Source organism: Castor canadensis, chromosome 4 (genome assembly GCF_047511655.1).
Source record: "Castor canadensis chromosome 4, mCasCan1.hap1v2, whole genome shotgun sequence".
Lineage (NCBI taxonomy): Eukaryota > Metazoa > Chordata > Mammalia > Rodentia > Castoridae > Castor > Castor canadensis.
In genome coordinates this window covers 60,464,809-60,482,837 of record NC_133389.1, presented here as the reverse complement: position 1 = coordinate 60,482,837, position 18,029 = coordinate 60,464,809, and positions in this window count along the sequence as shown.

The following is an 18,029-nucleotide window of genomic DNA, read 5'->3' as shown; positions in this document are numbered from 1 at the left end:
TTGCTGAGATTACAGGTGATATTAAAATCTATAGGTTTGTTTAAGCCTACACATATCAGAACTTTATGGCTAAAGCACACAAAAATCTTTGGAAGCACATTTTGTGAGTGACCTGTTGTTTCATGTCGCAAGTGATAAGAGCTCTGCCTTAGGTTAGTTCCCAGAGAACCAGTCTCTAAGATTCGTGTACTGAGATTGTGAGTTGGAAACATAGTGGGTGGGCCTCAGGATTGACACTGTGAGTAAAGGAAGTCATTTGAGCAAAGTAAGGAGCTGAATTTGATGCCTTTGCAGAAAAAAGCAAAATGGCAGAAAACTTGAGTTTCTCTCTCAAGAGAGTTGTGAAGCAGAGGTCAGAGTTGTCCTGTTCTGAAACAAGAGCAGCAGAATATTCTCCACTACTGGCTTTCTCTCTTCTTCATCCAATTGAAGGAGTCATTGACCCACTGAAGGAGTCATGTCCTGACTCAATGCAGCCTGAGACAGCTCTGGACAGCCACTCAGATGGGGTCTTTAGCTGTCCGCTCTGCCTGTCAGCTACTGGGAAATGAGCACCTCAGCCCTGAAGGTAGGATCTGGGTGGAGCTTTCAGGAGACTCAACAATGTCCTCTGAAATACCTGGGTGCACTCATGGCCTGGGCAATAGGCCCAGGGGGTTAACTGATCTGCATTAAAACCTTCTCTGTCTTCCCCATGTCAAAAGAAACGAAATTACAACAAATGTAGTTTAAAGATCTCCCTGTTAGGGGGTGGACACTACTGGGAGAGAGAAGGAGGAGTGGAGGGAGTGAAGGAGGGTGAAAATGGCGGTGTACTATACATGTTTGTATGAAAATAGAATGATGAAACCTGTTGTTTTTAAGTAGTGGGGAAAAGGGATAAGGAAGAGTGATGGAGGAGATAAACCTGACCACAGTACATTGTAAGCATGTATGGAATGTCATAATAAAATTCCCTACACAACTAACAATCATATATGCTAATACAAATGTTTGTAAAAAGATCTTAATTGGCTTTTTTCATATCAGAGAATGAAGCAGCACTTCATTCCATAAAATAAGAGCAGGAGACATTGATTTAAAATTCAGAAACAAAGAATCAAAAGCAGATTAGTCATTTCAAAGCCACCTTTCTTATAAGGTAGAAACAAAGAATCATAGGGAAAAAAAACTGGTTAGCACAAGGTTGATTCAGGTTACTTTTTGTTGGTAAGGATTAAAGCGGAGATGATTTCATCATGATGGCAGTTAAATCTGGCCTGTTTGGGAAATTTGACTACTCTTTCTCCTGATTTCTCCTAAGGTGAGGTAATAATTTATTTTTGTTTTAGTGATGTGGAAGTAGCATGAGCGATGCCATTTTGATTTCTGGTCTGGTCTGTTGGGATGTAGTGTAGGACCCTCATGCAAAACAATGACCTCCTGGAATGTTCTTGAACACATCTATGAGCCATGATTCTCCTGCCCTATAGTAGTGAATCAGTCATTTTAGCCCATTTTCTAATCTGCTCCTTCTACGATCATAAAAGAGATCAAAGTGAAAGTAAGTTAACCTGCCAGCTTCGTAGATGTAGACAGACATGAGATGCCTCAGGGAGAGAGATAAAGGATAGTTGATTCTTCACAATACAGTAACCAGAATGTCAGTGTTGAAGGTGGGTTCCCCCTTGCCACAGGACAATGCAGAGATGATACCTGTAGCCACAGTTTAGGAAGCTTCCATGTAGGGACTCTAGGCTTGCCTGCCCTTGGCTCCCAATGGAGTCACTATCTCCATCTTCCAGGGTGGTTGCCATAGAAACATCCTTGAGAGTATTGTCTGCAACAAAGGCAATCAGTGTTTCCACTAGCAAACTGTGGCGGTACAGCTGGGGGTGTGGCTCAAGTGGTAGAGCATCTGCTTAGCAAGCTGGAGGATCTGAGTTCAAACCCCAGAACTGCCAAAACCCAAAATGTCGTGGTGCAGAAATGCAAGAGATCCATGAAGAATCAGGCCTCAACACTGTTCACCTCATTAATTGACATACACAGAGAGAATACTGTAGTCGTTAAGAGCATGAGGTCGAAGTCAGAGTTTAAATGCTGATTCTCCTATTTAAGAGACTGTAACTTGAAGCAAGTTCCTTAACCTCTGTGAGCCTCAGTTTACTCATCTGTGAAGTGAAAATAATGGTAGAACAAATGGTTAGGGTTGTTGTAAGGACACATTCAGAGAAGGCACAGAAAATGGCTCGCATGGCAAGCAGATGCTCAGTAAATGGTTACACTGATATTTTAGCATCTTGGACACAAATCGGCTGCCTGGCTATCAGAAACAGGAAACAGATTTTCCTTGAGCCTTTAGCTAAAAGAGAAATGGTGGCTTGGCTGTATCACTCTCCACAGACTCCCTTCCCTGCACAGGTGTGCAAGTTCTACTTCTGTATCACGTAGCCATGTCTTTTCACTCAGGTTTGGCCTGAGTTAAGCAGACTGCCACTTCCCCTCCACACACTGAGGGGAACCTAAAGTGCTCCCCTCAAACCAGCCATAAAGCTCACCCCAACCTCTCTTTAACCCTACGCCTCAATGCCAGAAGCTGCACCAATGTAGCTGTCACCTGTGGGCTCAGTCCCACCCAGCAACCCAGGCCGTCCTAACCCTGAAAGAAGGAATGGGAAGATCTCTATGCAAGCTGCTCTTAGACTCAAGTCAGCAACCTTATAAGCAGCTTCACTCTGTCCTCCCAAGAAATGGTGACCCTCTGAGCCCCGTTTGTAAAATGCTCCAGCCTTTAACTCACGGAAAGGGGAGATGTCCCTGTGAAGAGGACTGGCTGATGGTGTCAGAGAGCACATAAAGAAGAAATGGGTGAAGGGAAACCATGTCTGTGCCAACCGCTGGGTCAGCGCTCCATTTGCTCCCTGATTAACAAATGTATAAAGCCACCCACCTACTCCTTCTGCTTTCTGGTTGCAATGTCCTGCCTGTTAGCCCAGGCATCACATCCATCTCAGCCTGGTGGGTCAGACCCTTCACTGCATCTTTAATCTTCTCTTCTCCATCATTCCCACCCTCATGCACCATGGTTACGAAGCAGCAGCAGAACCTCAGGACGTGCTCCAGAATTCATAATCAGACCTGCAGGCTGAACAAGTCTTTGGGTGATTTAAAAGCATGTTCAGTGAATGATTTTCGAACTTTCCCACATGCTGGATTTACCTGTATAGATGTAAAATCCAGATGTCCAGGTCCGGCCTGCCAAAGTTCTGATTTAGTTATTATTGGAAGATGCCCTGGCACTAAAATTTTAACATTCTCCCTTGGCAGAATGTTAAATACACCATCAAGGTAAAGAACTATAGTGCTAGTATTTCTCTCTTATTTTTAAAAAAGAAATGAGAAAAAAATGTACCACATGAGATTGTATCTTCCTCCAGTTATTGGTTTTGCTATTTCTCTGCCTCTTTCTCTTCACAGACGATGGACACCTTTTGCTTCTGTATCGTGAATTCACTCTGTGACACATTCCAATGTGACTTCTTTTCTATCAGACTACCAAAATTGTCCATGCTATCCCACCAGGGACCTCCATTTGGCTAATGGCACTCTTGACTTGCTCTGCCCCCAACATAGTGTACTCATTCTCTCCCTAGACTCCATGTTTGACTCAGATTTCTTCCCTGACATCTGTTTCAGCCAGGATCATGGTATCTGGACTAGGATGTCTCACAGGCAGCTCCAAGCTCAATTTGAACTGGATGGAAATGACACCCAGTCTCAGGCTCCATGTCATAGAAGCCTAGTATCTTTCAACATAATCACCTTCTCCAAACATTTTAGATCAGACATCAAAGCCAAATCTCAAGTTCAGGTTGCATAGCTTGGCTGTTTTGCAGCAGGGTTTAATAAGTCTCAGACTCTGACAGGCTGTTGGGTAGTGAAATATCTTTCGTGGGAGATTTAATTATTCCATCTATAAAGTATGGTCTCAGAAATTTTTGCTATGAATAATCCATCTCACAACTTTGTAATGATGTGTGTGTCAGAAAATATCTAAAACGATTTGTTTCTTATTATCCTGGTGGCCTGCGGCCATTTAGGAAAAAAAAAAAAAGAATAAGCGAAATAGTGGGAGGGGAGAGGGAAGAAAAATCCTCTGAACCTGCAAATTTTGAAGCAACCTTTGGAAACAACTATTTGCAGTGGCTACAATGTGTTTCTTGGGAAGTATGCTAGTAGTTGATTAACCGTTGGTTTAGTAACTTTAAAACTATAATTTTATTTGCTTTAAAAAGCATCATTTTCCCTGAATGAGAACAGATTGTATCAGTGTCAATTTCCCAGATATACTATTACTTCAGATATAGATGATGTTACCATGGAAACATTGCTCAGGATATATAGGGCCTCTTTCAAATGTGTCTTTCAACTTTATTTTATGTAACATTTTATGTATTATATATACACTAGTGTATAGAAAATAACTCAACTGTCTCAAAATAAAAGACTTCCAAATGTGTTGTCTGAATAATGCAACAGATGACAGATAGACAAATGATGAATAGACAGATAGATAGATAGACAGACAGACAGAGGCTGAGCTTTTCTTGATGTTTTCATCCACTGCAATAGACAGCATGGTTGATTATCTCTTCATCTCAACTCACATTTCATTCTGAAACAGTTATTCTAGAATCGTCTCTTTCACATCCCTGAAAAAAAAAATACTCATGTTCTTCATATTGGCAAAGGCCTTTATTACAGCCATCAGGAATAATGGATTAATTTAATTCTATTGTTTAAATTAGAAATAAGGGCAAAATAGTTTCTGCTGGGTATTGGGGGGGGAGAAGGAGGGGGCGGAGTGGGTGGTAAGGGAGGGGGTGGGGGCAGGGGGGAGAAATGAACCAAGCCTTGTATGCACATATGAATAATAAAAGAAAAATGAAAAAAAAAATTCTATTGTTTTTTCCAACCAAAGTTATGAAAGTTTCAGATCTACATAGATGTCGTCAATCAGAGTAAAATGTATCTTCAACATAACCTACACAAAAGGAGATTAAAAAATTGCCTTTTTATTTCTAATTTAGATTATTGGTTGAATCCACCCAACTTAGGCTCCAAACTTACAAACTGAAGTAGACTGTGTCTGTTTCTTTCACTTTCTTATGTGGTATGATAGCATAACAATAATTTACTTAAAAGTCAAAAAAGTACTTTGTCTTTTAATTATTTTCAAAATACAAATAATAAATGGCTTTTCATTTTAAAAATTATATAGTATATAGTTTTTGTTGTTACTCTTCTAAATCTTTAAATAATTAAGCTTATTAAAGCTGCAGATTCAAATGTAAATGTAAGAAACAATAGAAATCTCCTGTATGTTTCTACAATGTTAACATCTTACAAAACTATAGTACAACATCACCACCAGGACCTGACATGGTTACAATCACTGACTGGTCACTGACATGTCACTTGGATTCCCCTACCTTAGGCATGGCTCATGTGGTAGACTGCTTGTCTAGTAAACACAGGTACTGAGTTCAAACCCCCTTACCTTTTGCTCATATTCTTTGTGTGTGTGTGTGTGTGTGTGTGTATGTGTGTGCTTACTTCTATGCACAAATATGTGTGTTTATTTTTTCTTCCATTATGGTTTCAACCCAGTGAACATCAGGCTTCATTTGTGTTCCTGTTTCTGGAAACAGGAGATAGAGATTTTAGCTGCAGAACTCAGAACCCACCCTGGAGTGGGCTGTTTCCCTGTGATAGCAAGAAAATGTTCCATTGGAAAAGAGCTCCACAAAATGTCATCAGCAACTGCAGAAAACAAGTGAGCCTTCTGGAGGTTTTCTGTTCTCAGTTTTTGATTGCAGAGCTCCACGTGTCACAAGTAAGGCCTCTCTCTCTTTTTCTCCTCACACTCTCTCACCCTCCTTTTCCCTTCTATTTGTTTTTAACAGATAAACTAAGAGCTTCTTTAGGAAATCACAGTGTAAGTAAGCAAATCTACTCTTCTGAAAGGTATAAGCAAATGACTAACTTGGAGAAAACTCTTTAATGACAAGTACTAAAAGATGTCATCTTTCTAATGAATAAATTGTAGTTTAATTTTTAATGCACAATGAAAAGCATAAACCTATGACAGGTCTGGGAAATAAAAATGAAACTGTTGTGATGAGTTCTTACATTGGTTGTAGTATCCTCACTGTAAATTCACGCACACACCACAAACACATATGCATGCACCACATACACCCACAGTGGTGCACACACATGCACACGCATACACAAAGAGTTAAAGTGCAGGGACAACATGAAACACACACGCCAGCTGGGATACAGTTTTCCCCAATTGCACACGCAATAGATGGGGATAAAGGCGTTATTGTTGGCAAAGCCTGTAGGACGGTGATTATTTTCTCAGGAAAAGAAGGTTAGATGTCATATTTTCCCCTGTTTTAACACACACAACAGAGCATTTAGAAAAACAAGATGCTTACATCTTGTTAGGATAGGTAATCTCATGCTAGCCTAACAGCAAAACTCAAGCTCTGCTTATGCCAGCATTTTCCCATTAGGACCTGCCATTATCATTTGACACACTTTTCCCACTGGGCTCTGTGCTCTCCACACTTCCTGCAGTAGATATGTGTGAGCAAAAAAACAGAACTACAGACTGCAAAAAAGAAGAGGCCTTCAGTGAACTATTCACACTTGAACTTCTTATTCATCTTTGAAAGATCTAAGAATTTATGTAGCATAGTCTCATCTGTAAGTTCAGTAGTAACCCCCATAACCATGGAGGATATGATCCAAAACCTCCAGTGGATGCCTGAAACCATGGGTACTGTCGGACCATAGCTATATGTTATGGTTTTTCCTGTATAGACATACTTGTGGTTAGTTTAATTTATAAACTAGACACAATAAAAGGTTGCCAAGTACAATGAATTATAAAATAACACAATTTTAACAAAATACTATAAGAAAAGTTATGTGAATATGATCTGTCCCAAAATATCTTTTAAAGTAGATCTTAGCAACTTTAGTATGTAATTCTTTTCTTTCCTTATTATGTTGAGAAATTTCACCTTTTCACTTTAAGGAAATGCTTCACAGCTTCTCTATGGCATATCTGAATTGCCAGTGTCATTATTTTGGGGTCATTATTAAGTGAACCAAGGATTACTTGAAGATAAGCACTTTGATACCACAGCAGCTGATCTGCTAACTGACACAGTCATTAAATGACGAACAAGTAGGTAACATATACAACATGGATACCCTGGATAAGGGAATGACGCACTTCCTTGGTGGGACACAGCAGGGTTGCCCAAGAGCTCATCATACTACTCAGAAAAATGTGCAATTCAAAGCTTGGGATTGTTTATTTCTGGAATTTCCCACTTAATATTTTCAGGCCACTGTTGATTAAAGGCAGCTGAAATTACAGCAGTCTGAATCCACTACATGAGACCACTGAGCAAACAGACCCAGTGGGCACAACGGACCCGCTGAGTGATGAGGTTTCATGAGAGGTGCATGCGATGTGTCATCTCAGTGTGCCACCTCCTCCTCTTTAGCGCTCGAGCCTTTGTTGTTTCATGCTGGAGCTCTCAGTTGAAAGCAAAACGAGAGAAGTCCTCAGACTTCCTGAATCCCAGGGATCTGTGAAGTGTGACTGGGAACTTTTTCCCTCCCACTGTCACAGGGCACTGTGGTCAGGGGAGGTGTTCTGAAACCTCTTTGTTCAGACCCAGGTGTTCTAAAACCTACAGAGAGGTTCGCAGGATGCAAGTTAATGAAGTCGGTGGGTTTCCTCCTTGTATTCAGCAAAGGATGCCCCACTAGCAGCTGGATCGCAAAGGCCATGGCTGAAGGGGATCCAGGCTGTACTTTGGTCAGTGGCAGCGATACTGCATCAGCAAAGATATCTCATCTGAATCTGAATTTGTCAACAGGAAGTCATTCTGCATTCACAATCCAACAGAGGATCCTTAAACCCATCTGATACTTCTTAAGCCAGAAACACATGGGCCGGGCGCCTGTGGCTCACACCTGCATGCCTAGCTACTCAGGTGGCAGAGATTAGGAGGATCACAGTTCGAAGCCAGCCTGGGCAAATAGTTCTCAAGACCCTGGCCCTAGTGAGAATTGGCTGGCAGGTGACATGGGACTATTTCTCAGCACAATTTACCCACATCCAAAAAGGATTGGGGCTCTTCCTAAATCTGGCAGCACAATGCTTTAGAGACATGGATTTTGGATGGCACGATAAAGCCACACCAGAAAAAAAAAAAAAGATATCCAGCCATGAACTCTTCCCAGGGGAGGGCAGAAGGGAGATAGAGCAGTCTTTTCCACAAATGGCACCTCCTCGTGACGCTGTGACTTTGAGTCTCGACACTACAGCTTAGTTGCTCATCTCAGAAAGTTCCCTGAGTCATTTACATTCATTTACCTGCACACATAAGCCGAGCTGACCAGTCAGTCAATCAAAGCAAAACCCTGCAGTACCAAAAAGCACATCTCCCTACAGATGGAAGCCTTAGCTAGTGTCAGGGTCAAGTCGAGCTTTCTAGTTGTTATGTCTTCCTGACTGGCTACACGTCTTCCATCATGTCAGCAATGGGGGAAGTTTAATGGCAGCGTGTGACAGAGGCCATGGCACCTGTACAGCTAAGCCACTAGTCTCCTCTTGTCCCCATCTTCCTCTGTGTTCCTGAACAACCATCCCTGTACCCATGCTAAGGAGCTGGCAATCTCTGATTTTTTGTTTTTGTTTTATTTTTTGGTAGTACTTTTGAACTCAGGGCTTTGCACTGGCTGGGCATGAGCTCTACCAGCCCTGGCAATCTCCTTGTGAAGCTACGATCTGACCAGCAAACTCATGGGTGTGCATGCATGCACAACTACACACATCCACACGTACACATTCATTCTGGGAACTGCTAGTTTAAGGGCTCACAGTGACCATCACAATATTCTTTGCAGTGGCTTAATAATGACATTCTTGTTGCCATGAGATAGTTTTAAATGTACATTTTTCTTCAATGATCATTCTGAAATATGGTAAACACTTAATTTACAAAAGTACTTAACACCATAGGAAGCTTTGTGAGTGTTCAGGTACAATAATATGAAACTCTGGTGTCTGCCTTACTTAAATAGGGAGTGTACTAAGGTGGCTAGGTATTCGGGCGCAAGAATAAGACCCCCTGGAGGGGGGTGACCTAATTCTGCCACTTACTAAAGATAGAGGTTTGGCCAAGTTACTTGTTGTCAAGTGATCTTGTACCTTGATTTACTCATTTTTAATCTTTTCTTTTTTTTCAGTACTAGGATTTGAACTCAAGGCTTCATGCTTGTTAGGCAGGTACTCTAACATTTGAGTCACACTCCTAACCCTTTTTGTTTTCAGTTATCTTCAGATAGGGTCTCATTCTTTTTTCCAGGTCTATCCTCAGACCACAATTCTCCTACCTCTGCCTCTAATATAGCTGGGATGACAAGTGTTCACCACCATGCTTGGCTTGTTTATTAAGATGAGGTCTTGTCTAACTTTTTCCCTTGGGGCTTGCCTCAAACCATGATCCTCCCTATCTCTACCTCCTGAGTAGTTGGAATAAGGGGTGTGAGCTACTGTCCCTGGCTGATATAACTTTAAAAAGGGCCAATATGAATAGTATGCTTCAATAAAGATTTCATGAGTTAATACAGCAAAGGGCTTAGAACAATGTCTGGCACACAGTACATACCCAGCAAATGTTGCTGTCTTCACTATCACTATTTACTGACCATTACTGACTAAAGTGCTTCTGTGGACACAAGTAACAATTCACTGCTTATAGCATTCCACTGTTTTCAAATTATAATCGTATTTGTTACCCTGTTCATACCCTCCAATGGATGCATCACTCATATTACCTGCATTTACCTGTGGAAAAATGAACCTCACAATTCACTTATGTGTTCAGGATACACAAAAAAACTCAGAGTCGGAGGGGCTGGCGAAGTGGCTCACGTGGTAGAGCAAGCATGAAGCCCCAGTTCAAACCCCAGTAGTGCCAAAAAAAAAATATTTGACAGGCACCAGTGGCTCACACCTGTAATCCTAGCTACTCAGGAGGCAGAGATCAGGAGGATCAAAGCCAGCCCGGGGCAAATAGTATGAGAGACCCTATCTCAAAAAACTGAACACAAAAAAGGGCTGGTGCAGTGACTGAAGGTGTACGTCCTGAGTTCCAACCCTAGTACTGCAAAAAAAAAAAAATCATTCAGAGTTGGAATCAAAGATGAATGGACAAACAAAATATTGTATATCCATTCAGTGGAAAACTACTCAACCACAAAAAGGAATGAAGTATGGATACATGTGGTAAGGTGAATGAACCTTGAAAACATTACATTAAGTGGAAGAATTCGGACACAAAAGGTCATATATTATATAATTTCATTTATATGAAATGTCCAAATAAGGTATATCTATAGGGACAGAGAGCAAATTAGAGTTTGTCAGAGGCTATGAGGATCAGAGAATGGGTAGTGACTGATTAGCGGTTATAGGGTATCCTTTTTGTGTGACAAAAATGTTGTGGAATGGGAGAGAGGCAATGTGTGGACAACATACCAAAAACCAATGAAGTATACATGCAAAAATATTTAATTTTATGTTAATGAATTTCATCTCAATTATTAAAAATAAACAAATGTCTTTGATATTCTGGGTTCCAGTCAAAAGACTTTGAAAGCCACTGAAACAGAAGGTCCTATGTGGTCGGTGTGCCTGCCCTCCAAGTGCAGCACATAACTCATTCATGTGTCTTGACCCTACATGGAGAGGGGAGCACCTTCCTTCTTCAGCTGCTGCATCTGACCTGCTCTTGCAGCTTAAGGAAGGGAACTGGATTTGGAGAAGAGGCTGCTGCCTACCTTGGGCTTGCTTGAGAGCTGACTGGAATCATGGACTCCTGAGAGTAACACAGAAGAAGAGACAGTAGGTTGACCTAGAGAAATGAATATGAGATTTAAAGTCAAATCCAGATTCAAATCCCAGTTTTTCCACAGTCTTAACCCATGATCTTGAGCCAATAATACATTCCTTGGTTCCTTCATGTGCTAACTTGGCATTGCTGCTGTGAGAATTAAATAACCCATGTAAAGCTTATAGAGCAGAGTACGTGCTTAAAAACCAGTAGTGGTTAGACTTATTATCCCAAAATTTCACCAGTTCTAAGCCCCACATTTTTTCATATTTTAACATGAAAAATTAACAAGAACCAGGATATATCTTGCAAGTGAGAACAATTCATAGTTTAATTGGCCTCATTTTAAGAATTTTTTTCTCCTTGGCACATTTTACAATTGACAGCATTTGACTTCAAGGAAATGTAGAATTCAGATGGAAAAGTCCTAAATCAGTCTCAATGCTATAAGATCTAATGCCCTCTTCTAATGGAAAGTATTTTGTAGCTCCCCTTAACTAATCTGAAGTAAAAGAGGTAGTTAACATAGCCAACCTATGTTTATAAGTTTAAATCAACCAATCAGCTGCTCTGACAGTCATATAAATGAAAAGTAAAAAGGTAATTTGTACCAAAGAATTACATTTGTCAGAATAATCACACCAATGATACAATTAAGTAAAGCAATACCTGTGCCTACATGTGAAATCACTGAGTATAACGACTAAAAACCCCAGGCTGAACATGGGGCTTTTACTGACAACTCCTGAACTTAAATACCATGAGTGATATTGGTGATGCCAGGCTTTGAAATAGTAAATAATTCTTGGTAAATTCTGAACAAAGTTCCCTCGCATTCTTAAAATACTCATTGTCTATTAAAGAGACATGAAGAGTACTGTGTGATTATATGTAAAATGAAGTTAATTCAAGGTTCATAATTATTAATAAAAGAGGGTTTTTCCCTCACACTTAAATGTCCAGGACCATATTCAAACTTCTGGTTCAAGGGACAATTCACATCACATCCATCCTTCCCACGCACTGCCAACACTCACCATTCTGTCCCACCAGTGCTAGCAAGTCTCTCAATTACAAGTAAAAGTGGTCCCCTTCAGCTGTCCAAAACTGCTCCTAGGAACAGCATGGCTTCTGCCAAGAACCACTGTCCTCACACTGGTGCTGGCAGGAAGGGGCTCTGCAGACACAATGCAGATTGTCAGGTTCTTGAAACATGAGGGGCCTCCTCTGTGCTGAGCACCACAGGGAGAGCAATAAATACACTACATATGAGATTACGAGAGCTTTCCAACCCTCCAGCATGATCCCCACCCCACACATGTTTGGACATGGGAAAGAAGCTGGATAGGGGAATTAGAGTTACTGGCACTGCCGTGGCCTCATGGTGGAGACTCCCTAGCCATAGCTGTCACAGGGGATTACGAGTCACTATTTATAGCAGTTACCACATAAGGTTAAGATGTTATAGAGATAAAATACAGGAATCATTGTTAAAAGCATTAGAAAATCTGTAACACTTTCTGAATATTAGGTAATGTTTTCATTGCTAGCCAAAACTGTGAGTGTGGAAGAAAATTTAAACAAAACAAAATACTATGGTTTGGATATAGTTTTTCCTTAAAGGGTTTGTCTGTCAGGAGTTTGGTTCTCAGTGTGGTGAGGTAATTAGGTCATTGAGAGAATGCCTCAATGGATTAAGGATTGGAATGGATTAAGGCAGTTTTCATGGGACCCCTGAGTTGTTCTCATGGGATACGAGTGGCTTGTTATAAAAACCTGAACCTGTTCTTTGAATTTCTCTCTTACTTACTGTTTTGTGACCACTTGCTCCCACATCATACACTCTCACCATGATGCCGTCCACTGTTAGACTCTGACCAGAGTCCAAACCAATGAGGTCACTCAATCTTGAACTTTCAGCTTCCAAAACCGTAAGATAAATAACCCTCTTTTCTTTGTAAAGTAATCCTGCAAAGGTACTTCATTGTAACAGAACCAGACTGCTACCCAAAAGATAGTAAATGATGCATCAAATTGATGTTCCATCAATGACACTCCTATCCATGTCGTTCTCCAGTGAGTTGCCGTGGGCCGTAGGACTACGGTACCCATGGTTTGCCGAAAACCTTATGAAGATGTCTACATGTAGCCAGCTTTACTAATTAAAAACATTAACTCTGGCTTGCAAATTATTAAAGTGAGAGTTATGAAGATAATTTGGGGACTAAGAAAAGGTACTTCCCAAAATCCTGGAAATGGCATCTTTTTCAGTTAATAAGGAGAAAAATATGTCAATTAGCATGACAGATAAAACAATTTAATTGCTGTTCTTTAAATCCAATAACACTCTTCCTTTAAGTCTACTTACTAGCTTTTCCTTAATCCTCAATAACGTGGAGATACAAGTAACAGATGTTCTTTCTGTTTCTTCTAGTTTCCTTTCTGCTGTGAACAAACACTCCTCTCAGATGGGAAAGACATATAGGTGGCTACATGGACAGTCCGAAAAGAATAGATACATTATTTCAGAAAAGTATGCATCAATCCTACATTATTTGTAACTACTAAAGCAAATTCATGAGAACCAAGGGAAAATTATTTTGTTCAGAATTTAGCAACATTGAAAATAAAGATGAAAAAAGAGATAACCATTTAAAAAATGCCCATCTTTATAAATATCACAAGCTATACCAAAGTGAGCAGGCACATAACACATGAAAGACATATAATTACATTTGACATAAAATATATAAGTGCCTGTTTATATTTAAAAAGAATAAACAAAACCAAACATAAAATAAAACAAGTTGTTAACTATAGGAGGAGGGAGAGAGTGGGGATGGAGAGACAGAGAAAGATGCTAGATTTCTTAAGTGTTTATTGGAACCATGGAAATATTTTACGTACTATTATGTAAAATTTACCTCAATCAAAGCAAAAATGTAAAATGCTAAAAGTCATCTGTAATATTAAGCAAATGATTTTAGCTAAGAATCTGGTTGATAGCATAACCACACACAGAGCACTAAACCTAGTGATTTTAACTTGAGTAACTCTAGCATGTTATACCACAAGTGAAAGAATGACTAATAATAATATAATCGTAATCATTATAATATGTGTTCTGCTAAACATATTGTCGGTGAGAATGATGGTATTATTCAGATGTTATTGTGTGTGCAATAAGAGACAAGGTAAGTGAGTAATTATATTTCTGTATTTGAATACTGATATTTTTGGTGTAAGGAAAGAGCTAGAAGGAAAGATTGATTAATTGTTGAATTTAAAGTAGAAACATCAGTTGAATTCCTGATATATTTTATCCTTAAAAAAGCAATACATACTTCCCAGTTCTACTTGCTGGAAAACCTAGAAATACTAACCAATCCAGTAGCAATGAGCACTAAGCATCTTGTCTCACTAAAAGGAAACAGGGTTTAGGAAATCTTCTCAAGTCAGTATAGAAGAATGTATCAAATATTCCTAGGATCATATCAAAAGGACTTGATCGAAATTGAACTCCATCCCATAGGCTAAATATAGGACAATTTGAGTATCAGTAAGAATAGTAAATCACTGTAAAATATAGCAACTGTATTTAGGGTTTGGTTATGCATAACGACATTAGGGAACCAACTTATTTTGAAAGCTAGCAGTGAAAGGGAAATGATAAGTCATTTATCCTGTCTTCCCAACATCAGCTTTACCTCAAGGAATTGAACAAGTGCTAAGAGAAATTTCCCCTTGTAGAACTGTCCAACCTGATCAACAAAGAGGGAAAGATGGGTTCCATCATTTTCTAAACTCTAGCAAATTAATGCATCCAGGCAATGACCATTAGTGTAGTTAATGCCATATGAAGAGTCAGTCAGACGTTATTTGCCTCTCAATGGAAGTAAACAGTGCAGTCTACAAAGAGCTATTGTGGGCGAAAGGAGAACTGAAATTTAATCAAGCTTCTTCGTACAGCTGCCATCTTACCGGAAGTACAGAGATGGAAGAACAGACCTACTGAACGCTCTCACCTGGTGTAGCCAGCCAGTCACATCGTGTGACAGTGAGACAGGACAAATAGCCCAGTTTTTGAGAGAAGGTATGGAGTTGGGGGGGAGTATGAGAATCTAGAATAGTTTTTTTTTTTTTTGGGAAATACTGGGGTTTGAACTCAGAGTCTCACGCTTGCTAAGTAGGCGCTCTACCACTTGAGCTACTCCACCAGCCTGAGAGCCTAGAAATAAAGACTCCAGTGACTCATTCGCTGGTTGCTATTTATGAGCCTTGTTTGTATCATGACTCAAACAGACAAATAAACAATTTTTAAATCTATGTGCAATTAGGGAACTGTGAATACTGACTGCATACTTGACAATATATGGAGTACTTCTGGGAGAGCGGTTATTGACATTATGGTTATGTTTAAAAAGGAAAGTCTTTGTTGTTCTTAAAGACATATAGACACAAACATGATATTCTGTAATATTCACAGATGATAAGGACTGATAATGAAAGTTGATTAAAAATAATTCAGAGAGAGGGAGGGCACTGAGGAAAAGTACAGAGGAAAGAAGATTGACCATGAGTTGGTGATTATTAAAGCCAAAAGATGAATATGTTGGGTTTTTTGTCTCTACCTTTGAACATATTTGGAATTTTCCATAAGCATATTATAAGTAGAGCACTCTGAAAAGAAAAAACTACCATAACAGCCAACTAAAACAAAAACACCCTAGAATAGCCACAGGAAAATATGCATTTTTCAGGATGGTCATTTTGAGAGTGATAAACCATACGATGAACAAAACTTACCATCTAAAAATGACAAAGAAGCCTTTGTTTGTGTTAACAGTGTGTTTGTTGGCTGACTTTCTGAAAAAGTCATTTAGAAAAATTCTTGCAAAGTAACTAGAGAATTGAATATGCCAAAAATTATGACAAACTATAAAGTTGGACTTTTACCAAGTTAGACATGCCTGAATAAGATATATAATCCTCACTGTAGCCAAGTTTGTGTTGGAAAATTAACCTAGTCACTCAAATGGGTGAAAAACGTGATATCTTGTGTTATATTTGTATAGTTAGATATTTTTAAACAGATACATTTATTCATTCAGCTTCCTTTGAAATTAATGAGGAAAACACAAAAAGAACTTTAAAATGAGCCCCTGACATAAATGTGTTCTTAGAGCACAGGAAGCTATTGCACTTCTGCAGATCTAAGGAAGTCATTGATTCAGCGGTCCTCCATCAGCATGCTGATACCTTGAAAATGGGTTTAGGATTGTATGAAGTTTATAAAGCAAAACCTCTGCCATGGTCCTCCCCAACAGCACTGAGATTTAACAGAGTAAATGTCCTTTAATAGTTCTTCCACATGCCTAAATAATTCTCCCCGGGATATTAACTTACCCAGTGACAAGAAAGAAGAAAAGTGTACTGTAATTTACATTTATACACATAGTCACTTGGAAAACCATTAAGTGGTACCATGTGGGGAAGAAGACATGTCGAAATGAAGTGGCCTCTATGTCTTTTTATTAGGAAGCAGAGCCATGGAAAACCCACTGGACTGGCATTTGGATGTTTGACAGAGGGCCAGGATTCTCCTACTTACCAGCTGTGCAACCTCAAGCTGGTCCTCTGTACACGAGGACTCCAGGAGTGGAAGAAAAGAGTGACAAAGGGAGGGACTTGTTCTCTCTCTTTAAACATTCACCACAGGTTTCATGCCAGCATGTGGGCCATGATTGACTCAACTTTCATCAATAAAAGGTAATACTTAGTAACTGTCCACAAATGTGCAAGCATGGAATTGAGTACTAGGATGGAAAGGTGAGTAAGAAGTACTCCTTCCCTCAAACCCATTAGGGCTCACTAATGAACAGATGCAAAGTACAGAACGATCAAGATGCTTTTACAAGAATGCACTGTGACCGCACAGTTAGCCTCCCCAGGGTGGTGTGTATTTACGATTGACCTTGCAGCGTAGACTGTTACTAGCAGAGAAGTGAGGAGAGGCATGAGATGGGGAGAAAGGACAGTCAAGACAAAGGAAAGACTCAGAGATAGAGTTTAAGAAAATCCAGGGATACTGAACAACTATCCCACGTGACTTAAAAATAAGGAGATGGTAGGCTCAAAGCAGATTGTAAAGAGCCTTGACTGCCCTGCTAAGGAACAACGCTTTGTCCTATGAGCTCTTGGAAACCAGCAGAGATTTTTTACCAAGGGAAGTTCTTCGTGATAATTTTTTGTCCCATCCACTTGACTGACTGACTGCTCAATTGAGTGACCTTCAATGATCAATCCTCTACTCTTGTCAGTCACTGTGCCCCCTTGACCTAATTTCTCTTTTTCAGAAATGTAGACAACTTTTCACATAGCACTGTGGACACAATTCCCCACATGCTAATGACTTTGATTTAAAAAATAAAAACACAGCTGAAAGCACTCTTACTTTGTGCTCTTTAGATGGGTTTTTGCTTTAGATCTTATGTGCACAAAATGCAAGAGACACCCTCCCCCGTATTCTAGTTAGACAGCCCTGTTCATTGTGTCAGCTCTGCCTCCAGCTTTTTCAAACCTTTAAGATCAGGGTTTTTTTTCCTGGCCATATATGATATATTTGTTTTCTGGAAGAGTTCATGTAACTCCTCAATGTGTCTAGCTTACTCTCTGAGACTATCAGAACTAGCCTGGAAGAATCTCTTATTTAGAGCTCAGAAGCCCAGTATTTATCTACAATCTTCAAACACAGTGCTGTACAAGTTATGAGCTTCCTGGAGATTACAACAAAAGAAAAACAGAAGTAAGGCTGGTTTCTGTCCTGGAGGCTGACAAGCTAGGAGTACAGGCATAATCACAAAGGGAAATGATAGAAAACACTTTGCCATAAACATATTAAGGAGAAATTTGAATGTGATGTCTTGAAAACAATTTCTCACAAACAAGACTTTGATATCTTTTTGGTGATTTTCCTTCCTAGAATATGTCATTGTGCTTCTGGCAATGCTTTTAAGATAAAATTTGCCAGGAAGGAAAAATTTTAATACCGTTTTA